This window comes from Lissotriton vulgaris, chromosome 5 (genome assembly GCF_964263255.1).
Source record: "Lissotriton vulgaris chromosome 5, aLisVul1.2, whole genome shotgun sequence".
NCBI classification, from domain to species: domain Eukaryota; kingdom Metazoa; phylum Chordata; class Amphibia; order Caudata; family Salamandridae; genus Lissotriton; species Lissotriton vulgaris.
The window spans coordinates 1,867,975,565-1,868,000,899 of NC_141693.1; the positions used below are offsets into that span (position 1 = coordinate 1,867,975,565).

General features: G+C 46.4%; 1 protein-coding gene across 2 annotated transcripts in view; it reads right to left on the reverse strand.

Moving 5' to 3' along the window:
• LRRC3C (leucine rich repeat containing 3C) overlaps positions 1-25,335 on the reverse strand; it is a 69,502-nt gene that overhangs the window by 34,410 nt on the left and 9,757 nt on the right. The window contains exon 1 of one of the 2 annotated variants that reach the window (XM_086924365.1): positions 16,299-16,427. The exons of the other annotated variant lie outside the window; for it this stretch is intronic. The gene's annotated coding sequence lies outside the window, so the exon portion shown is untranslated. Of the gene's footprint in view, positions 1-16,298; positions 16,428-25,335 lie in introns of those variants that run through there. 2 annotated transcript variants of the gene reach the window in all.

Below are 25,335 nucleotides of genomic sequence, written 5' to 3' on the forward strand. Positions count from 1 at the left end.
GACAGAGGGCCTGATTTAGCAGATGGAGTAAAGGCAGACAGGGTGGCCGAGGAGTGAACTTTCTTTACTCCACCTGCCATATTTAGAGATGTCTGCCAGCCAAGTGGACATCTCTACAGATTGGCAGGATCTGACATCAAGTTGGTTCTGGTTAATGTAGGAAAAGTTTAATGGGCGGCAGACTCCTGCACCATTTAAATATCTCTGTAGCTACTCATCATTGTGTGTCTCTGCTTGCACTGTCCCCCTCCCGCTTTGTTGTCTGACCGGGATGCCCATTTCTTCCCTCCTCCCCCACTCTGCCGTTGCTGGCCCGCCCCTCCTCCTGCATTGTTACCCTATTGTCGTTCATTGCCCCATCTCTCACCCCCCTTCTGTGTTGTGGCTTCAGCCCACCCCGTGTCCTTTCTCCTCCCCCTGTTGTTGCTTTCCCCATCCCCCAGCACCGTTCTCCCATCACGGACTCCTGGCCAACAACTAGACGGAAACCTGCCGCCTCCCTGGCAGACGGTACTATATAAAGCAGTGCTCCTTGCCTCAACTCTCTAATGGAGTCCCACTCCCTCCGTGGCACACAGAGCCATCTAAGGCAAAACCAATCACCCCCATCTCTCTGTGGGAGTCCCAGCAGCTCTCTTGCAGTCGGGTAATATTGCACTACGGTCCCTCATTCTCCCACTTGCCGACTTGGAGCCGATACGAGCTTGGGCAGATTACCCACTACCCACCAGCTTCCTTCTAACGCTTTAGGCAGGGAAAAATCGACTTCCCTCCAGCTTCTCGCGGACACTGTATGATCTTGTATCTGAAGTACCTCTTTAATTCTGGTGTTTTTTTCATATGCAAACAGATTCAAGATTGCTTTAGGACAACATAGATCTCAGAGAGGCGCCACCCTTTTCTAGACACATTATTAATTTCATTTTTACAACAAGCATTGGCAATGCAATAGGTCTCGCAGTTACGCAACTTTGAGCTATTGACATTGTAAATGACAATGCCGTTTATTTTTGTTTTTGTTTTTAAAACACAAATAAAAGGCATTCTCATTTACAATGCCAATAGCTTAAACTTGTGTAAATGCGAGACCTATTTTATTGCAAATGCTTGTTTAATCTGCTTGTGTGTGCATCCTGAACTGTTTTTTTCAGTTTTTAGCCTTTATAAAATTACATGTATAGGAGTTAAGTATTTTTACTTTTTTACAAAAATGCTACTGTTCAGTGTTTCCACCCACCAATCCCCCTCTGTGATCAGAGGCGCAAGTAGAGCCACATTTTGGGGGTAAGGGGGTGAGATGGGGGCTACTAAAAGTTTTGGTGTGGGGGGGCCTGATTCTTCCAGCAATATGCAGAGTGGAGATGCAGGGCTTTAAGAAGGGGTGAAAACACAAGAAAGCCTCTTTCACAAGTAAATGGTATTTTAAAGACCTGTGAGGTACTCGGGTGCGGCTGGGTGTGTGCCAGGAAAGCTGTCTCCGCCATGGCTGACACACACGACGGGGGGGTTAAAGCCCTTTGAGCCAAATGTTACTTGTATTATATATGGAATTTATGGTCTGATTGCTGTACCAGAATGTTGACTGTATACTATCAAGTCTTTGATTTATCTGTTCTCTGTCCACCTCCTTCCAATTATGCTATTACTACACCACAAGACTCTTCTTGTATACCTTTTCAGGTGTTCCCAGTCTGGCAGGTCAGCCAGTCTCTAAACTATAATGTTCTATGTAAGCAATCCATCTTTCCTGCGATTTGTATTTTTGGGCAGAAAGCTATTTCAAAGCAGGCCATTTATAACCGAGAAAGACAGCGCAAACCGTTTTTTCTGTTCCATTCATAAGTGAATAGAGAACACAACCTTACAATGGCTTTCTGCCGTGCGAAGGCTCGCCTCTTTTGAATAAAAGGGAACAGACTGTGGATTTGGAAGCCGCTCTGGCACTTTGTATCTGAAGACCTGCCCTCCTGTGCGCTGCTGCGTATATGCATATTACTATGTAAACCATTGCTGTACATTTTTACACCCACAGCAGCCATTCTATACCCTGCTGCGGTGAGGTGGCGGGGGGGGGGGGGCTCTCTGAACCTATGTGGGAAGCTCCCTGTTGGATAGCACTTTTGAAAGGCTCACCCGCAAAAGTACATATTACATGGTTAATATGTCATGATTTTAACGTTCAATGTCGTGCTATCTCGGAGCTCTCCGAAAGGGGTTTCAAGTCATCATGATTGTATGAAAAACCACAACAAACAAAAAGAACACTACATGCGCTATTTTAGGTTTACTGCAGTTTATATACACAACCGTTTGTGGATTTATTGTGAAAGCTATATGTATGTAGGTTATATATGTAGGTTAACATTTCAACATAAATGACATTCCGCAGAGCCGCCCAAATATTTTATTATACGAGGGAGGAGGTGTGGCATTAAACCACTAGACTACAGGCAGCTATTATTAAGGCACAGCCATACAACTGCAAACACACACAAGCACAGAGGGCGATAAATTAGACACGCTGCTACCCAGAGAATCGCACAACTAAACACGAAATCACAAACACACGAACCCACACAGTGAGTCATGAAAACACTCTAATACATACAGGGGGTCACCGTTACACACAAACAAATGCACCAGGGATGTCACAGAAGCATAGCTACACACCGGAAATGGCAGCTACACAAAAGCAAGGACACGCTGGGAATCGAAAGCACACTCACGTGTGTGCTGAGCAAAGACACACAAACACACACGTGACACGCAGAGGCAAGGCACGAAAGATACACAACTGCATGCACACAATGTGTATTACCAGACAGCACACACAGGTGCAGGCAGAGTCACAACCATAGAGAGGAGCAGTCACACAAACACAGAGGTGAACTCGATCACTGAAGAGATGAACAGCCACAGAGTCACAGTGACAACAAGCTGTCACCATTACGCCAATGCAGCCGCTTGTTTATTTTTGCATCGCTCGTTCACTTCAAGTTAAAGTGCGCAGGCATTGATGGAATAATTAGGCACTATAACTAAAATTCTGAAACTTACCTCCCACTCATAACAAAATGCTGAATACCATGTGTCTGTCTTGTGTGAAATCGCAGCGCCGCAGTTTGTGAAAGGGGTATGGAAATAAAGATGTACGCATATTTGGCAGGAACGAACGGCATAAGTGCCATATTTTGAAATGTTGCGCCAGTGGCGAGATGCAGCAAAATATGGGGCCCTCGAGTTATGAAACTGAAAGCGATAAACATGACACCAAATTAACCAAGCCCGCGAGCAAAAGAGACGACGTGCGCGTGCACAATCTCCAGTCCGGGCAGGGGAGGCAAACAAGAGACAGGGACGGAACAAACATCCCTCCCTTGCAATGAAAAGCGGGCGTTTGTGACGCGCGCCAATCAAAAGCATGGGTGGAGCTGTCACCCCATGTCCAAAGCAAACCCGAGGACAATAGATCTCGCAAGCGACCAGCGCATGCGCTGCAATGCTAGGTGAGATCTAAAAAGGATCCTTTAAAAAACCCAGCTTTGGTTTGTAAGTCAGGTTTTGAGAAGTTGCCTTAGCTCTTAGCGGAGGATGGGGGTATGATAAACTTCTCTGTGCACTGGGCTGGGGAGGTGTGTATGAATGAAAACATAAGCTTTCTTTGAAAGGTTTTCAGTTTGTGTGTTTAACGGGCTTGATGCGAGCATTGTAATACTAGAGACAAAATGAACACAAGAAGCTGAGAGAAACCACGTTCAAAATTCAATTTGAGAATAAATGTCCATCAATGACTTCTGTGTTGACAAAGATTTATTGTGAAAAATACTAATACTTAAAGTGAACTTTGGGCAAGTACATGGCTTACTATTGCTTGGCTTACTTGTCACTCTTTAGTTGCTTATTATTCAGTAGCTTTCTTTTCCTTTCTTTGAAGTACTGGTTCTTGACCATCCATTTTGAAAACTGAAACCATACATGAATCTCGTTACTGCTGTTATCGCCTAGTCACAAACATTGCATTACTTCATGGTGTCCCCGTAGTTACCACTCTCCGCATCCTAGTGTTCACTCCACCCATGTGGCTAACTACGGGTTGGCACTGTAAGCCGAATCCGGAGACTCTGGAATGTCTCTATGGAGACCTACCATGCGAATCAGTTTGGGTGGGCGAACAGCCAGACAATCCACCCCCAATCCCTTGTCATGTAAATCTTGAATGCTTTCCATACTTTGTCAAATTTCACCTGTTTGTCATGTATTACAGATGAGAATTTTTCCGTAGCATAAATGGACCAGATCTTACTCCACCACATATATATGGGCAATGTTAGGTGCCGTTTTAAAACCTGCGCTAATTCCAATCTAGCTGCTATAAGAAGCTTACTGATGGAGTTGTTAGTGGGAAATGGAGTGGTCACCTGGGTCATCTAGCAGTATAACGAGGGGATCAAGAGGGAAATAAGTGCCGATGATTTAGTGAATAGGTGCCAAAATCTCCCCCCAAAATGTCTGAATAGGCGTGCATGTCCACCACCACATTTGTATACAAGTGCCCCTCTCTCCACAACCCTACCAGCAAAGCCCCGGCGTGTAGCCTTGTTGGAGAGAGGTACCAAACTGTCAGCAATTTGGATGCATCCTCTTTACATTCTGCTAATTGAGACTTTCGCAGCTCTGCGCCAAACATTGAATAAGTCTCCTTCGAAATCTCTTTCTCTGAGTCTCACTACATTTGTGTAAAATATTTGTGCTTGTGGGTTCAGTAAGGAGCAGTGGAGCCAAGCGATGTCTTTGTGTAGTATTTTGTTCAAAAATAGGACTCCAATAGTTTTTTTTCCCCCTCCCCACCAATGGCGCTACCTCCCGGGAACTTGCCCAGTGTAACAGTTGTGTGAGTCGGTCGTAGTCCAGTCTGTCAAGATTGCAATTCTCCCTAAGTTCCTCACTTGTGATGATTCTCCCCTCCATGTATACCTCTTTCAGTGTTTGTGAGTGAGTGGTTTCCCATGCTGTAAATCTGGGGTCCTGAAGGTCTGATGGGAAATATGGGTTATGCCTGATAGGGAACATTGGGAAGGGAAAGGTTGTAGGATGTAAAAAAAAATCGTAAATTTTTTATTAGACCCACAGGTCGAGTAACTTGAATAATCTACTCAACCTAACTGTAATGTTCTTGGTCTTAATTGTGTTATTATTGGAAAATATTTTATTTTACAGAGCCGCCGTTTTCTTCATTCTCACATGAGTGCACCTTTAAATATGTGAGTACAGCATTTCTGCTGTACAAAACAAAATTCTTTTGTTTGATTAAATACACTAAACGTTTGCTCCATGTGTAATAAGAACCTAGTCCACATAAAGGGTACACATGATCCCTGGCGTGCCTCTCAGTTTACCAACAGCATTGCCATCAGGGCTGGGCCAGACGTGTTTCTCAAATCATGTTTAAACACTCACTTTTAATAAATATATTACCAAAGCATGATGTGCTAGCCCTCTGATATTTACAGGCAGTAAATTCCATGAAATGTACAAAAACCTTCCCAGTACCTTGCAGCTTTCCTTTTAAAACTACATAGTGTATTAACAATAATCAGTAAAAATTGGGTTTCAGAAAACATACTTATCATCTGCACATCACTAAGTAAAGTATTCCAGTTTGTTTTTCGGCCTTGTAAAAATATTTTTTTCACCGCACAGAAGTACAAAAAATGGGCTTTCACAACTACTGAAATATATTGTGACATGTTTGTACAGTTTACCTATTCGCTATTTAAATGTGTGTTAGGAAAAACCTGATATCCTACAGCCTTTCATTTCAAACTTCGTACAGCAGGTCAGCAAGTTCACCTTACACAATCCTGGAACTCTGCAGCCAGAGAAGGGAAAGTAATTGTAAACCGACTTCTAGCCTCTATCTCTGAACACAGAGTAAATGTGACAAGATATATACAAAATTTAAATGCATATTTATTGCTCCTTCACTTGCTGACTGAAGAGAACACCTGTTCTTTGTCAACTCGCTCCTAAATATAGCTCGACCTGATAAAATCTGACTCCCCATAGTGAGTAGGGGAGTAGATTTGTTGAGGTCTCGTAGTAGACCACCTGCTGCAAGTATCCTTAAAGGACTGCTGTGGAGGGGTCTGGTTCCCTGCCCTCGAGGGGGCCACTACAGGCTGCGAAGTGCGAAGGGGCATTTTCGGGAAGGTCTGTTCTACATGAATCCATCCCTTTTGTCAGTGGGTATAATTCCATTCCAATAAAGGGCACATCTAGGTCGCTTGGACACAGGTTTTAATATTGAGGAGACCCAATCCTCCCTGGGCAACAGGCTTCAATGGTGTGGCTCGTTGGACTCCAGGGCAGCGTTTCTTCCACACAAATGAAAGCAGTGTCTTTTGTAAGTAGTCTGGCATGGAGTCCTGCATATGCAGCGGGAGGCACAGTGCAATGTATAGGATGTTGGGTAAGAAATTCATTTTAATACATGGCATTCTTCCAAGCCCGAACATTTCAAGCTTACCCCACCTTTAAAGGTTCTTGAATAATGTCAGCAAAGCCGGAGGGATGTTGGCTCTAAATAGCTGTGTCGATTTGTTCGTTAGGTGAATACATATTGGAGGGGATCACTAGACCACGCAAAGCCATTATGCGCGAGCGCTGCGTACGCTTCCTGATGTTGCCCTGCTACACTGATTCCACTAGACTTATTTAGGTTTACCTTGAACCCTGAAGCAGCAGAAAAAGCAGGCAGCTCCTCTTTGAAGGCTGGTAAGGATGGTGTGGGGTCTGTTAAAAAGCAGAGAAAATTGTGCGCATAGACGGTCCCTTTAAGCTCTTGAGTGCCCACCTTTATACCTCATATTGTAGGGTTACTCTGGAGTCTCTCTGTAACAGAGGTTACATTGAAAGAGTGAACATTGACTGGGAAAGCGGGCATCCTTGACGTGTACACCAACATAATTGTATTTGCAATGACTGTTCGCCGTTTATCCTTATCCTAGTCTCAGGCAATTTATAATTAGCCAATAACCAATTAGATACTTTTTGGGTCCAGCAGAGTTCTTTGAAGGGTTTTGAACATAAATGCCCTTTTAACTCTACTGAAGGCCTTCTAAGCATCCAGCGAGAGAAGGACCATCGGTTGCTTTTGTCATTCGGCTGCTTCAATCAGGAGGGCAGCTAGTCTGGTGTTACCCCTAGCTTGTCGCGCCTTTACGAACCCATTCTGTTGTTGTGAAATAATCTTGGGCCAAAGCTCTTGCATTCTGGTCAGTAGGATTGTTGTGAATATTCTCACGTCAGTTTTCAATTAAGTGACTGGCCTATACAAGGAGCATAGCAGGCGATCCTTAACTCGTTTTTACGATAAGCGTCAGCCTGGATTCTTACATTGACTGTGTAACCGTGCTGATGTGGAGACTATAGTTAAAGACTGTGGCCATCGGCATTGCCAAAAGACTCATGTAGGTCTTGTAAAAAGATGGCGCCTTCTGGCCTGGTAAGCGTTTCATCGCATTTAATATCTCCCCCTCTGATATATTCTCCTTCATCTCCAAGCAATCACCCCTCCATAAAGGGCACTCAAAACCCTCCAGGTATTCAATATGGATATCTGGGTGAAGGCTCGGTTCTGTAAGCCGAGATCAGTAGAATTCTGTGAAAACATACAGCCTGATTCATCAAAGACCCGTTTTGCGAGTCTGTAATAGCGATTCATAAGGAATCGCTATTACAGGCTCGCAAAACGGGATACATGTAGGAATCGCAAAATAAAATGCGATTCCTACATATTCCTTATTTGCGATTAGCAAATTGCTAATCGCAAATAAGGAATAACTCCCCATTCATTCCTATGGGCCAAAAGGCCAAAGGCCCATAGGAATGAATGGGGAGTATTCCTTATTTGCGATTAGCAATTTGCTAATCGCAAATAAGATAGCGATTTAAAGGGTGCCAGGGGTGTCCAAAGGACACCCTATAGCACCCCTTAAATGCAAATTGAAAAAGGTGTTGCGCACACACATGTCCAATGGACATGTGTGTGTGCAACATGCAACTTAGAAAAATGCTTATAAAAGCTTTTTTCTAATTTTTCGCTATTTACCACGAGGTTTGACCTCGCGGTAAATAGCGGCCCGAAATAGCGATTTCGCAATTTTAAAATGGATGATGAATTGCATTTAAGGAATCTCAAATAGAGATTCCTTAAATGTAATTCCTCGCAAATTTGCGAATTCGCTATTACCGATTTTTGCATTTGGGATGATGAATCCCAAATGCAAAAATAGCGCTCGCAAAGGGCCAGATTCTCAGAATCTGGCCCTTTGCGAGCCAATTTCGGCTTGATGAATCAGGCTGATAATGTTTATCCTGGGTTTTAGTGTGGATCCTCCCTTCCTCATCTTTTATTGCTTTAAGTTGATAGTAAGTACGTAGTTGTTTAAGCTTGTAGGCCAACAGCAAGTCAACTTTGTTGCCTTTCTCGTGATACTTCTGTTTAATGCGCAAGAGTTTCTTGGCCGCCTCTTGCATCACTACTTGACCCGGCTCCCCCTGGCTTTCCTGAGGGCCCTATATGTTCTCAGCGAAAAGTTTAATTTGTGTTGGGCCTCAGGTCTTTTTATTTCAATCTCTAATTCTCTTTTTTCCGCTTGCTCATCTGTTCAAATGTGGTGTGTGGACAATCAACTCTCCCCTTATGACTGCTTTAGCAGCATCCCAAATTGTATCCCATCTGACCTTGGGTGTGGTATTTTCCTGAAAGTAAAGTGTTATGGCATTCTGGATTTTATCCCGCACCACATGGTCTGTAAGTGCCACCTCACTAACCTGCCATTGTCTATTATTGGGCGGTTGTGTGATCGCTACTGTAAATTCAATTTGGCTGCTCTGTGATCTGACAATATTTTGGGCTCTATGTCAGAGGCTTGGCACGCCGCTTGTAAGTCACGTGATGTCAGGAAATAGTCTATTCGTGGATACACCCTGTGGACGTGGAAGAAGAACATGAAGCTGTGTTTACCTGGGTGGTGGTATCGCCACACATTCATCTGGTCCAAATCTGCTATTCCCTGTAGTAGGGAGGATGGAAGTGTGGGGTGGGAATGTTGCAATGGGGCTCTAGCCTCTGCCACGTTGAGGATCGCATTAAAGTTGCTTCCAATTAGGAGGTATCCACTAGAAACGTGGGCTATTGTAGGCAAAGGTTAAGCAAAAATAGTTTCTTGCCTTTATTTAGGGCGTAAAGGGCAATTGGCGTAATCGATAGGAGCCCAAAACATAACTGTAGCCCTGTATATCTGCCCTCTCTGTCCCGGAGTTAGGCCTCTAAATCGTACATCAGCCCCTTGCAGAAAGGAATAGCCACTACGCTTGTTTTAGTTCAATAAGTGGCATGAAAATGGGACGGGAACCAGAATTATTTTAGGCGGTGTGTGTCTTTTTGCACTAAGTGCATTTCTTGTAACATCAATATCCTTGCCTTTTAGCCACTGGAACAGGGCCCGTCTTTTGATGGGGGACTTAAGATCTTGGGTATTTACGGTAATTATGGTCAGGGTTTGGAGGTCTTGTAGCATCAAGGTTGCTCCCTCTCCCCCACCGGTCCAGGGGGCAGTGATGCAGTAATGTTACTTGAAGCCTAGGAATGCCTAGGGACCTGACCCTCGTCTATCATGTATTGCTGCGTTGCTATGGGAGATGGTCTCTCTGTGTCGTGCGGAGGTATAACAGTGTAAAACAAACAAAACTGTGACCATATTTTGTATCTGGTCATAAAGTGATGTAAGGTCAAAATGCAAGGCAGAACAAAAACGTAATTAAGCAACCAAAGAAAGGGAAAGAAGGAAAAAAAAACAAGAATGAGATAAAGTCTCCAAGATGCAGTGAGACCGGCTGCGGCAAGGGCTACGGTAAGTCAGAGAGCCCCCAACAGTTTTCTGATGGTCTCTCTCTGTAAATCCAGGAAACAGCAAAGGACAAATGACCCCCATCCAGGTCTAGGAAGCTCTCTAAATGTAGCGTTTAGTTTTCCTGCAGCAGGAGATATGGGTGCGGGCAGGGCCCACCCCGCCACCAGTCCAAGCAACAAGTCTTGCGATGCCCCCACCCTGTCTCAGTCCTCTTGGAATGAGGGTGAACATTCCTCTCGGTCCTGCTGGTGTCACAGACATCTCTTGTCAGTACCAGACTTGTTGGTTCTGTGGGTGTGCCATGCTCCCTGCTCACTATGCGTTGCCTGCGAGCCAGCCGGGAAATGCTGGTCCGCATCTGTGGATAGGTGCAGTACCTGTTACTCCTCCTGGATCTCCCTTTCCTTGTGTGGAGTTCCTTTATATGTGAAGCATAAGCGGAAAGGATGTCCCCATCGACATTGTATTCCCCCTTTTTTGAGATGGGACGTAATGTCTTTGAACTCCCTTCACTGTGCCAGTGTTTGCGCTGACAGATCCTGGAAAAGCGTTACCGAGCTACCCATGAACGCGACAGGCTTTCGTCAATGGGCAGCTGACTGAGCGCGACAGGCTTCCGTCAATGGGCAGCTGCCACAATGGCCTCCTTGTTCTGGAAAAAATTAACCTGAGTGAGGACATCTGGACTTAAATTGATTTTTTGATGGAAAGTCGAAAATAACCTTTTGCGTAATAAGAGCTTCTAATGTTCAATTAAAATCATTGCGAGATACTATTATTAGTTTTGTAATAATGACTGCATCAGACAAGATTACATTAGTGGCCACCATATGCCAGATTACCAGCACTGCCCACTTCACTGCATCAGGCAGAGTTGCCAGTAATAATGAAAAAAAGCAAGTGCAATGCAATCGGTCTCGCATTTGGGACCTTACATGTATTTAGCTATGCAGCACATTAGCATGGGTGCTGAAACATCTACTGTTCTTTAACATGGAGGGAAAGTAAGCACCAAAATGTGTGACACGCCAGGTATCGGAACACATGGAGAGAAATATTACCTTTCAGCGGGAAATGGTATAGTCCAAGGCTCTGTTTTTAATATAAAATCAGGGCCTTTGGCGGTCATATCACTGAAAATACAAGATTTGAAAAAAATATTATTGTTTACGGGTGCTCGTGGAAGACAATTTCTATGGACTGGAATCTAGAGAATGCTAAAGCGATTCTGGTATTTTTCTGACCTCTGCTGGTGGTTTTCTATGAAGAAAGTTAAATAGAGGCAGTTGCCGGAAAATTTTTAAAAAGAAAGTCCCTCAGCAGAAAGCAACTCTGGTATTTTACTGACCTCTACTGGTCGTTTTCTATCAAGACAGTTAAATAGAGGCAGTTGAACAAGCAGACAATTCTGGTATGTTACTGACCTCTACTGGCTATTTTCTATTAAGACAGATGTATAGAGGAAGTTGAACAGAAAAAAAGCCCCTAAGCAGAAGCAGACAAGTCCTAGGGCTGATCTCCAGAGCCGACAAAGTACCTACACATACTAAAGTATATACAAGAGGTCTCGCATGCTTGACCTAAAAAGGGATGCCTCTACATAGGCTATACATGCCAGCCACAGCACAGTGTCCCTGGCACAAACACAATAATATTAGCAATAAGTCTTCTCACGTGATTTATCTCTAAAAAAAAATCAGCTGTAAATATGTTTTGGGAACTCAGACATTTTTCTCCAAACATCAGCTTCTGAATTCTGAAAACACACACATTTTTGTCTTGAATAGACAATTTTGGCAAACATATATTACTTTAACCAAGCAAACGTTTGCAATTTAGTAGGCTGGGATGGACACAGGAGAGCTACTTGTAGCTAGCTGGAGAGCTAGCAGAAGTTCACGAGGTACTCGTTGGAGAAGCCTGATCTATGTGTTCAATCCAGGTGTAGTCTATATGGCATGTTTTCCAGCAGCAAATACTTAAATAGATCCAGAACAAAGCCATCTAAGTCTCGGTTCTCAATCTCCATTGGAATACCACGTATGTGGAAGTTGTTTACCCTTGAATGGTTTTCCATGTCTTTCAGCTTATCCAGCATTTCTTTTATGCTTTGATTGCAGTTGGTCCACGGTTCAAGACATTGTGTTCTGTTCCCAGGTCGTGGTAGCCATGTCAGCCTCTACTTGCTCCAGTTGCACTTCTATTTGTTGCACTTGTGTGTCAATGTCCCTCAGTGCCTTAGTAATATCTTGTTTCCACGACGAGAACTCCTTGCAGAACTCCTGCAGCATAGTGAGGATATCGCCTTTTGTAGCCGGTGACTGCAGCATCAGTTCATCCTCGTGTTGGGGACCCACAGCAAGAAATCTATGAGGCTCTCCTTCCACTCCTCTATCTTTTCTTTGTTTGAGGATCATGTCCTTAATGCATGAGGTCTTGGTAGGTTTACCTCTTGCCGAGGACATTCTGGTCCAAAGTCTCAGTGGCCTCTGGGGCACAGTTACCTGAGGTCTGTCCACCACTTTATAATGGGATTCCCTGAAGAGAGGGGTTACTCGTACGACCATTTCTGCCGCGCTGGTCGACATAAAGATGGGAACTTAGTACGGCTATTTCGCAAATTCTCTGTACAGGGGGTTGGGCTTCCCGTCTCTAGAACACTGTCCCAGGAGTCTCCATCCTCAGTCAGCCATTTCTCCTCCTCCACCTCAGCAAGAAGAGGCAACACACTACACCCGGTTCAAAACCCCTGGGCCCTTCAGGACGAGGCGAGCAATCCACCGCATGCAGCCAGCGGTTTGGTTTCTCCTGTTTACAGCAGCTCCCGCCCACTCATGGCCACTAGCAGGCCCTGGGAGCTGCTCCCTCCTCCTCTAGGGCAACGAGCCATTGCCGCCTCCCAGGCGCATGCCAGCCCTCAACCAAGCCTGCCAACCAGGGCTCGAGTCAGGGTACCACGCGGGTGGATGGCGTCCCCCCACTTATTTTAGCCAGGGCGCCATCCCCCATGCCAAACAGCTGGACTTCACTCTTTGGCCTCTCTGGGACGAGGAGCTCGGCACCGTTTGTGACGTCACTTCCGGTCGTGATGTCACTTCCGGTGACGGCGTCCCCCCACTTCTTTTTTTACGACTTTGCCCTGCTGCCAACCTCTCAGACGCAAGCAGCAGTCCTCGCCTGTGTACCTCTTTGGGCCGTCCCATTTCCCATTTGGGACCTGCAGTTAGGCGTAGGAAACTTTCAATCTCCGCCGATGGCACTCATAGTTGAGCAGAGGCATAGCTAAGTCCTCCTTGGGGGATGAAGTGATCGCTGCACGCCTCTCCCATCAGCAACGTGCTGCGACATCCATTTTAAATTTCGATCGTCCCCTCTATAGGGGCATGGCTGGCTGTCTCGCCTCGGTCTCCTCTGGCACCACCACGAACTCCCAGAATGGTCTGCTGCTGGACTCACTACTCCATGTCTTGGAAGACAGCTCCTGAAAGCTGCCGGTTAGAGTTTGGCATGTGAGCTCCTGGAAGGTTCACGCCATGGCCATGCCCCCCCCCCCCCCGCCCCACCACTTTCTTTACATATTGCTCTACCTCACCATCACTCTCTCTATTTCTATCTCACAACTCTCTACCTCTGTATAAGCCTCACCTCTTTCTCTATTTCACGTCTCTCAACTTCCTTTTTCTCTACACATTTCTCCTTCTACCCTCCTCCCCTCTCTATGCCTTCTTCTCTTCTCCACTACTATCTTTACTTGTCCCTTTTTCTACACCTCTTCTCCTTTTGCTGTCTCTCTACCTTACATCTCTTCGTCTTTCCTCATGTTTCTCTGTCTATATCTACCTCTTGCTGCCTTTCCCTCATTTTAATTCTCCTTTTTCTGCATTACCTCTCCCTCACCCTTGGAAGTACCGTACTCTTCTGCCTCGCTCTACATTTCCTTTTCCCTATCGCTGTCTCTACCTCTCTACCACGCTCTAAAAACGGTCATTACCGGTATTTCTCTGTCTCTATCTAGATCTTCCTCTTTCTACCTATCCTTATCTTTCCTTCTGACTGCCTCATCTTTCCTTAATTACTTCACTTCTCTCCCAACCTCATCTATATCTCTGCATCATCTCTATCTCTACCCCTTCACCCTCCACCACGTGCCTTTCACTATATTGCTCTCTACTGTCTTGTGGGCCCTGCTCGGTTCCATTTCTTTTAGTCAGCAGAGTCATAGGTGACTGTCGAGCTAGAGAAGTGCTCAAGAGTGTGGAGAAGTGTGTCTCACTGGTTAGAGGAGGCAGACCTGGAAGCAGAGGTCAGCCCGGGACCAGGGTTCAATTCCCGGCTCGGCGAGGTCTTGAGTCCTAAAAATGTCCATGGACTCGACAATTCTCGCTCCGGTGCCTACTCGATTCACGGGTTCCCACTCTGCGACTCTGGGCAATAGCTTGCTTAATCTCCACAACGGCCCCTCGCAGCGGGATGCCTGGCTTTCACCTTGTGGATACCCTGCCGGGGTTATCTCACAGGGGAATACCAGGACGGGTTCCCTAAGCAAGCGCTTAGAAACCGGTGGTGATTTGCGCTATATAAATTCATGTACATTTACATTTACATTTACATAAAAGGTGAAGGGGGACAAGGCAGAGGAAGAGAAACTAGGAGAAGTCTTTGGATTTTTACCAATGGAATCCCCAGGGCAGCCCTTTGATTTTAACTGCTGCAGCAAGAACACCATTTGTGAAGAGGGATATTTGTGATTACAAATATTTGGCAATTGGAATCATAATGTCAAGTAGTCTGTCCATATGTCTTAATTAAGTATAATGCACTAGTCCACTAAACATCTAACAGGTCACCCTTAGTGAGATTTTCCTACAATGAGGGTAACAAGCAGGTTACACACAGAATTCCACATAAGATGTTGTTGCAAGTAAAACACATCTACCTGCAAACTAAAAAAGAAATTGATTTATCAGTACTTGTTCAAGATTTCTTTTGATAGTGTTGGACTGGTGGGCTCCAGGCAGCTCGAGCTTTTGCCTCCTCATCCTCACCCCTAATTTTTTCAAGTTTTAACATATATTTTACTATTGTTTAGCATCACAAAGCTTCGAATTAGCTGAACATAGTTAATACATTCAAAGTTGCTCCAAACAGGGGTGCAAAATTCAATCTTGCCCAGGGACCCACAAATCCTTAAGATCTTCCTCAGCCCGTCACCAGTAGTTCATGCCAATCCTTCACAATAAGACCATCTCAGCCAATCAGCAGCCTGCCTGAGCTCACTCCGGCCATCCACAATACTGCCCCAGCCTACCATGAGTTCAAGCCAGCCCATAACAACCGGCAATAAAACCATCTCCGTCAGCCAGCAGCCTGCAGCTGCTCACACCCCATCTTTCACCGAGTCTGCCTCCGCTCACCCCAACCATGCATGAACCGGCCCTAGCCCACAACGAGTTCATGGCAATAACTCGCAGTATGGCCATCTCAGCCAATCAGCAGCCTGCCTGAGCTCACCCCGCCATCCACGATGCATGCACAGCCCACCCCGCATCCAGCGCCCCCACTGAGGGTAAAGGTAGTGTTCTTTACCTTCTTTTAAAATACACCCATGCTTGAGATCTGTAAGATGGTGATATGGGCACCTATACATGTAAGTGGAAGACATAACACATATTGTGCCACTGCGGCCACTGAGGACTTTCAGAACCTCTGCAGCTACTTGGGAGTGACAGAATAGCGCACATTGAAGACTGTCTGTGCTGTGCCCATTGTGTCCCAGGGCGGGCGATTTAAAGCTAATGGGACGCGACGTGTTGTGGTACACCCAATACACAAACATTGTATTTTTCAAATGATAGCAAATCTACTGGACAAAACAGCACGCTAAATGGAGTGACCTGTGGGAACATGTGAAACGTGACTTCGTTCTATCCAGTTGTGTTTGTGCCACGTGCAAAGAAACTGAAGGACAGTACACTTCCCAAGGCCAGTGGGCGATGTGAGCAATGCACTAGTTATTTGTACACGGCTCCTGAAATGGCTGATGAACGGTCTAAAAATAAACAGTGACGCCATGTGAGCAGGGAACACAGGCGTGGAGGTTTCTATGAACTGGTAACAGACACCCCGTGCCAGCCCGGGCAGCCATCAGTACAACAAACTCCCAATACTACATGCCACTATCATTCTAGGGGGCTAGGTACTGACTTAATGATTGCTAAAGTCGAGGTAAAAAAATGGAATTTATCTTTATCGCTTAGTTGCCTTTAATTTTCAGCCTTAATCGTGTTTTTTATGTAACACTATCTTTCTATTTTATGTATGTAAATTGTATTGTGCTTTTATGTCTGTAAAGCCGAAATAAAGTATTTTTGACTGACTGACCTCATACAGGGCGGCGGGGTCAGGGCCCAGAGGAAATGTCCTGGTGCCCAGCAGGCTTTTTTCCATGGTAGCCATAGCAAGGCGTGGTTTCCCTGTGTGAGCGGGTGCAGCTACCTCCTGTCAGACCCCGCACTCACTGTGCGCTGGCATCGTGCACTTCGAAGGGTGGCACAGAGCGAGCTGGTGACAGCAGGGAACAGTTCTGAGGCACTAGCAGGAAATGCAGGTCATGGAACAATCTGAGCCAATGGAAACAAACACGGGGCACTGAAAGATCCCAGGCAGGGGCAACAAACACAGAGAACTGAACAATCCCAGGCAGGGGCAACAAACACAGAGAATTGAACAATCCCAGGCAGGGGCGACAAACACAGGGCACTGAAACATCCCATCTAGGGACAACAAACACAGGGCACTGACCAATCCCATCTAGAGACAACAAAAACAGACCACTGAACAATCCCAGGCAGGAGAGACAAAGACAGAGCCCTCGACAATCCCAGGCAGGTGCAACAAGCACAGGGCACTGAACAATCCCAATTGCAAAAACAACTATTGATGGACAGAATGCAGAACAATGTCATACACTCACCCCAGTACAGAGATGTGGGCCTAAATCCATCATTTTTTTGCACTCCACACCATCCCAGTTCAGACATGGCCATATACAAATCAGTCTGACCCTGTGCCTCATCGGAACAGTCCAGCCCAAACTGCCAAGCCATGTCTTTCCTGGACCGGAATCAAGCATCCTAGGACCGGTTTCTGGCTATCAAACGTCTTCAGCCAGAATAGCTTGACTCCAGTGGTGTGGAGAGCATGGGACTCACGTCTGAGCATACCCATCCCACTCGGGGTGACAAATGCAAAAACAACAATTGATGGACAGAATGCAGAACAATGTCATACACTCACCCCAGTACAGAGATCTGGGCCTAAATCCATCATTTTTTGTACTCCACACCACCTCAGTTCAGACATGGCCATATGCAGATCAGCCTTGACCCTGTGCCTCATGGGAACAGTCCAGCCCGAACTGCCAAGCCATGTCTTTCCTTGACCAGAATCAAGCATCTTGGACCGGTTTCTGGCTATCAGCATCTTCAGCCAGGATAGCTAGACTCCAGTGGTGTGGAGAGCATGGGACTCAGGTCTGAGCATACCCATCCCACTCGGGGTGACAAATGCATCACCTGTTGTTTTTGCATTTGTCACCCCGAGTGAGACGGGTATGCTCAGACGTCTGTCCCGCGCTCTCCATGCCACTGGAATCAAGCTATCCAGGCTGATGAGGGCTGAAAGCCCGAAACCGGTCCCTGGATGCTTGTTTCATGTCCAGGGAGGACCTGGCTTGGCAGTTCGGGCTGGACTGTTCCCATGGGGCACAGGGTCAAGACTGATTTGGATATGGCTGGGTTCAAACTGGAATGGCATGGTGAGCAAAAAAACGATGGATTTAGGCCCAGATCTCTGTACTGGGGTGAATGTATGACATTGTTCTGCATTCTGTCCATCACCTGTTGTTTTTGCAACTGAACAATCCCAGGCAGGGGCGACAAACACAGAGAACTGAACAATCCCAGGCAGGGGCGACAAATAGAGAACTGAACAAGCCCAGGCAGGGGCGACAAACACAGAGAAATCGACAATCCCAGACAGGGGCAACATACACAGGGCACTGAAAAATCCCTGGCAGTGGCAACAAACACAGGGCACTGAACAATCCCAGGCGGGGGCAACAAACACAAAGAACTGAACAATCCCAGGCAGGGGCGACAAACACAGAGAACTGAACAATCCCAGGCAGGGGCGACAAACACAGAGAAATCGACAATCCCAGGCAGGGGCAACAAACACAGGGCACTGAAAAAGTACCCATCTAGGGACAACAAACACAGGGCACTGAAAAATCCCAGGCAGGGGCAACAAACACAGAACTGAACAATCCCAGGCAGGGGCGACAAACTGGGATGGCATGGTGAGCAAATAAACGATGGATTTAGGCCCAAATCTCTGTACTGGGGTGAATGTATGACATTGTTCTGCATTCTGTCCATCACCTGTTGTTTTTGCAACTGAACAATCCCAGGCAGGGGCGGCAAACACAGAGAGCTGAACAATCTCAGGCAGGGGCGACAAATAGAGAACTGAACAAGCCCAGGCAGGGGCGACAAACACAGAGAAATCGACAATCCCAGACAGGGGCAACATACACAGGGCACTGAAAAATCCCAGGCAGGGGCAACAAACAGAGAACTGAACAATCCCAGGCAGGGGCGACAAACACAGAGAACTGAACAATCCCAGGCAGGGGCATCAAACACAGGGCACTGAAAAATCCCATCTAGGCACAGCAAACACAGAGAACTGAACAATCCCAGGCATGGGCGACAAACACAGAGAACTTGACAATCCCAGGCAGAGCAACAAACACAGGACACTGAAAAATCCCATCTAGGGACAACAAACGCAAGCAGTGACCAATCCCATCTAGAGACAACAAAAACATACCACTGAACAATCCCAGGCAGGGGCGACAAACACAGGGCACTGAACAATCCCAGGCAGGGGCGACAAACACAGAGAACTCGACAATCCCAGGCAGGGCCAACAAACACAGGGCACTGAACAATCCCAGGCGGGGGCAACAAACACAGGGCACTGAAAAATCCCATCATGGGACAACAAAAACAGACCACTGAACAATTCCAGGCAGGAGCAACAAACACAGAACCCTCGACAATCCCAGCTAGGGGCAACAAACACAGGGCACTGAACAATCCCAGGCCGGGGCGACATACACTGAGAACTCGACAATACCAGGCAAGGACAACAAACACAGGGCACTGACCAATCCCATCTAGAGACAACAAAAACAGATCACTGAACAAACCCAGGCAGGCACTGAACAATCCCAGGCAGGGGCGACAAACACAGGGCACTGAACAATCCCGGCAGTGGCGACAAACACAGAGCCCTCGACAATCCCAGCCAGGGCAATAAACACAGGGCACTGAACAATCACAGGCAGGGGCGAAAAAACAGGCAACTGAAAAATCCCATCTAGGGACAACAAACACAGGGCACTGACCAATCCTATATAGAGACAACAAAAACAGACCACTAAACAATCCCATCTAAGGACAACAAACACAGGGCACTGAACAATCCCAGGCAGGGGCGACAAACACAGAGAACTGAACAATCCCAGGCAGGGGCAACAAACACAGAGAACTGAACAATCCCAGGCAGGGGCGACAAACAGAGAACTGAACAATCCCAGGCAGGGGCGACAAACACAGATAAATCGACAATCCCAGCCAGGGCAACAAACACAGGGCACTGAACAATCCCAGGCAGGGGCGACATAAACAGGGCACTGAACAATCACAGGCAGTAGCAACAAACACAGGGTACTGGACAATCCAATCCAGGGACAACAAACACAGACCACTGAGCAATCTCATCTAGGGACAACAAACTCAGGGCACTGAACAATACCAGGCAGGGGCGACAAAAACAAGCCACTGAAAAATCCCATCTAGGGGCAACAAGCATAGACCCCTACAATAAACACAGGGCAATGGATACCAGCCAGGGGCAATTAACACAGTGCACTCGAGCCCAACCATGGGCAACCAAAACAGGGCACAGAACAATTCGAGCCAAGGGCAACACACATAGGGTACTCCACAATCACAGCCACGTGAAACAAACACAGGGCACTGAACAATCACAGCCGGAGGGCCTCAAACATAGGGCACTCAATTATTCCAGTAAGGTGCAACAAGCACAGGACAGTAAACAATTCAAGTCAGGGACAAGAAACACAGGGCATTAAACAGTCCTAGTCAAGGGCAAAAGGCACATGGCACTGAACAATCTCAAGCATTGGTAACAAACACACGCCACTAAACAATCCTAGCCAAGAGCAAGGCACTGATCAATATGGGTCTAGGCAGCTCACACTCAAGATTAAATCAACACAACCAGGGGAAACGAACACGTGGCACTGAACCATCCAAGCCACGGCCAGACAACACAGGACATGGAATTATGTGAGCTGAGGACAGCTAGCATAGGGCATGCTACAATCCCAACCAAGGGCAACAAACGCTGGGCACTAAACTATCCAATGCTAGGGCATTTAACACAGGAGATGAACCAGCCCCAGACTGCATTAACACACACAACATAGGGACAGCTAAGAGCAGCAATCACAGGTCATGGAAAGATGCCAGCTAGGGCCAGCGAGCACATGGCGTGAGACAAACCGAGCCACGGACAGCTAACACAGAGCTTGAGACAATGACAGCCTGGGGCAGCTAACGCACGGCATGTAACAATTCCAGCCAGAGGAAACTACCACAGAAGATGGAACAAACCCAGCAAGGGGTTTCACACACATGACATGGAGTAGTTAAGGTAAGCTGTTAACAGGCAAGGAATCATCTCAGCCAGGAACAGCAAATACATGGTTTGGGACAATATCAGCTAATGACAACTAACACGGGCACGGGACAATACGTGCTAAGGACAGGAAACACTGGAAGTGAAACAATCCAAGCCAACACGGAAAGTGGTGTAGGAATGGAAATTCTTGAGGCAATATAGTGCCTAGACGCCTTCGGCTCGTAGTGCGCTATATAAATAAATAAATACTTTTTAACCGCAGAAACGATTTCTGAATAGCATTCCATTCCATTGTTATTTAGCTTATCTGTACCATTACTGAAATTGACCAATTAACTGGAAGAGATTTTCCAGTGGGATGCTGCAATGTAGGTGTTTTTGCTCTTGTAGAGAACATAAACGTCCCTGGGCTCTGTAGCAGACCCTTAAGGTAAACTGGTGCATGTCTTGTAATTTCGTCTCATGGGACTCCACCTTGTGGCCAACTGAGCTAGAACCAACACCAGAAAGCTGCGAATCACCCGGAACAAGAAGCTCAACATTACGGCACAAGGCAATGCAGTGAGCACCCCCTGACTCCACATCCTACGAATGTTCTGAAAGACCTTCAAATGGCTAACATAAAACACCAGATGAACTGTCATGCACGCACTCATCATGAGCAGACTTGACTATGATCCAAAGAAACAGTCTGTCGCAGTCGGAGAGAAGCTGGGTTTGGGGGCTGTACCTCTCAGGAGAGCAGAGTTGTCCCCTGAGGAAGGGCTTGTCATCTGCCCGAAATGCATTGGGGAGGATTTATAACTGGATGATTTTCTCGTTGGAATGAAGTTTATGCTTTATGGAACTACATTGAACTTTTGATCAAGCATTAAATACTTAAGGAACCTCAACATTGTGTGGAATCAACTTTGATGAACTGTTTATAGACTTTATTGTCTAACTTTTGAGCTGTGCGACTGGGTGTCTCCTTCCAAATGGGGGGAGCTTTGCATCAGACTGGACTATGGCAATGCACTCTGTGCTGGATTCTCTGCACAACTCACACACAGGCTCCAGGCCATCCAGAATGCCACCGCAAGACTCATCCTTAACCTCCCACGCAGCATCCACATCTCACCTCAGAGAGATCCGCTGGCTCCCTGTTCACAAACACAGCCAGCTCAAACTCCTAATGCACACATTCAAATCCTTACACAATCCCGGTCTAGCATACCTGAACAGCCACATACACTTCCACCAGGCAGGGAGACACCTACACTCATCCTCACTCTCATTCGCGCACCCCCGCATTCGCAAAAGCACAGCCGAAGTGTGCCCGTTCTCTTACATTGCCCCCAAAACTTGGAACAAACTCCCTCAGCACATCAGAGCATCCTCCTAAGAATTGAGGTCTGCAAGAAACTGCTATTCGAATAACCTTACTGGGATCTCTCACTTTGCTCTAAAGCGCCTGGATACTCTTAAGGCTGATTAGCGCACTCTACAAATCGACATACCATGTTAAATCTTTTACAGCAAAAATCTGCCACTGGGATGACCTTGTGGCGACTTGGGTTTTGTGGCTCGAATATTTACTTCTGATCTGGGTATACAGTAGACATGTATTATTGAATACTATGGGTAGCACTGAGGGGCCTGTCCTTTGGGCTCACGTTAGGGCGTCCAAAGGAACACATTCATTTTAGTAAGGCTTTCTGAAGCCAAACTTTGCTGGAAGTACTCCAGCCATTCCTTCTTAACCAGTGGGGATTCTATAAGTGGCATTTCAATCATCGTGTTATTTTTGCACCCTAGAGGCCTTCTCTGCAGACAGAGCTTTTCAAGAAAACGCTGGATTGGTAGTAGTATTCAGGACAGACTGTCAATGGTGGTGCTGTTTCTCATTGGACATGACCAAACAGAGTGCACTTTGATAGGTGAAGGACTGCCCCACACCTTCTAATCCAACCTATGAGCCGTTTCATAAATCTGACCCTGCTCTAGCCCTTGCGGCCGGTCAAGATGTGGCTCACCTGGCATGCGGGTGGCTCTGCCCCAGTCCTCTCAGGTTTTCGGGGGCTGGCACACCTGGCATGTCAAGACTCTGCTCCAGCCCTCTCCCATCCTGTCAGACCTTGATATGGCCAGGCTCAAACCAGGCATAAAAACGTGCGCAGTGCAGTTACGTTCACGTTTTACTTCATCGTGCAGGCCCTAAAAGTAGTTTCTTTTTCCAGGTGTGTTTCTTTCGTTTTTTCATGCAACATAAGACTTCAGTGAGGTGCACACTGTGACCTGAGTTGTCACTTCTAGTTGTCAAGGGGTGCTAATGATGGGGCACAATAGAAAGCATAGCAGTTGGGTGTGTAACAGTGCACTTCTCTCACAGTTCTTGTCAGTGGGTCACAAGGGGTTCAGGCTTCATGTTAACCCAATCATTGGCCTTTCTTCAGAGTGCACAGGGCAGTGGTCACATATGTGAGAATTGTAATTACCATTTTATGTGAGTTCAAAGGAGGTATACAGAGTTTTTAAAAGATGGACAACGCCACGGTAAACAAAAAATGCTGTGTTTGCAGGTGAGGAGTGAGCAGGAGTATGTTTGGGAGAGAGACGGTGAGCAAAAGAAAAAAAATGCACTTACCGATCCGATCCCGAATGAGTTACCAATTATTTTTTTTATCTCTGGGGCTTTGGGGGTGTGTGTGGAAGTTCCATTTATTGCTTTAGGGTCTAGTTTGACGCTGTCAGTTAAGCCATTCTATGCGCCTTGGTGCTAGCAGAATTGTTGTCCTACTTCTATGTTTGTGGAATGCACAAGTTTTTGGTTTTCAAAATCTGGCCACCGTACACATGACCGATTCTGCCTCAGCCCTACCAGCTGACAGAGGTCAGACTCTGCTGAACTGCACCTGCGTGGCACGTGTCCCAGCCGGGGCCTCCAGCGGGCCCCCAGCGGCAGCGGCCATGCTCCTGGAAACCTTCTCCCCAGAGGTACTTTTTCCGCTCGTTTGCGCGCAGTGTGCGTTTCCCTTCGTCATTAACAAGGGCCAGGCCTGGTCCCAAGACATTCTGAGAGCTGGGGTGGAGTGGGAGGGGTGTTCATCGTGGCGTAAAAATGTACCCTAGACTAACCTTAAACTATGAACCTTTGGAGCCGTAAATCCTGTGTTGCGCCCCTGCCCACTTGGTTCTGAAGATGCGACGCAGAGGTTGCAGGCGAACGTCTGCAGTAAGTGCACGTGTCTACTGAGCTACTTCCTTTTTTAGGGCGGAGGTTCGTCGACCCCCCCCCCCCCTGCCACCATTAGTAAATACAACCATAACAAAACGGGCTTTAACCCCGTTTTATAATCCTTTCATTTCATTGTAATTCCCTGGACCCGCCCCAGGACTTCGACGAGCCTAGGGGGCGGGTACACGAGATGACATCGCTGTCAGGGGAGCCCCTCTCGGTCCTCCATGTGTTCTGGAATGTTCTCAGTAGGTTTATGGCACGTTAAACCCCAAGACAGTGACCTGCCTGGACCAGGTTTACTAAACATTGCACAGCGCTGTGTCAAAATGTGCAGCAGTGCGTTTTACTAGCGGGGAAACCTTATCAGGCATGTATACATCGAGTGAGGAACCGATGATGTAACTCGCTACACTTAGGGGGAAACACTCATTTTTGCAGGAGAGTGTTATACCCTGGCTCAAAAGTGTGCAAGTTGTATCTTGAGTCAGATTCATACTCGAGGTTCACTCTGCAGTTCAAATTTGTGCAAGATCACAACTGGGAAAGGGTAGGCTTTGTAAAATGTGTAGTAGAAATTACATATTAGATATGGGAATATACTAGATGGGATTCTTGCAACTACTGTACTCTCATTTTTTTGACATGTGGCTTGTGACGTCCCTAGTCCCCTCTAATAAGGAAGTGACGTGCCCACTAAACTGTAATAATTAATTACAGGCATTACAGCTGGGTTCTATCCTCGCAGTGCCTGCACCCAGAGGCAGGAGCGAGGGGAAAGGCAGACCACAGAGCATAATTCAAGATGCAGTTTAAAAAAAATGAAATCTGGCTTCTCTTCTTTTGTTCTGTTTCTCTAGCTGAGCAGTGATACGCAGAAAGGATATGTTTATGGCCACATGCTTGTGTTTTCCATAGTTAAGGGAATTATTAGCAAGATAGATTCTTTCTGCATGTTTCTACAAATTCTGAGCTGCAGCATTTTTTTGAAAACTGACGTACTGAATTTAATATCTTTTTACTGAATTTAATATCTTTTTACAATGAATATCTAACTGCTTTTTGATGTGTTTGTTTTGCACTTGAGATTCTACTTTTATTCTTTATGTTTTAAAACATCCTCTCTCTTTCATATAAAACGACTCCACACCAACGATATGCAAGGTTTATTGGCAGGGTTATGTTATGACTATGCATTTAAAGCAGGGCCACTGAGATTATGTGGCAGGGGAGGATCAAATTATGTGGCATAGTTGACTATGTGCCATATGTATCATGCCTTTTTCCCGTTTGCAAACAGGCTGATTCTCAGAATCGCCCATTTGTGAATTGGAAAAAGCCTTTTGGGATGTATCATTCCAAAAGGCCAACGCAAAATAGAGAATTGCAAAATGTGTGATTCTCTAT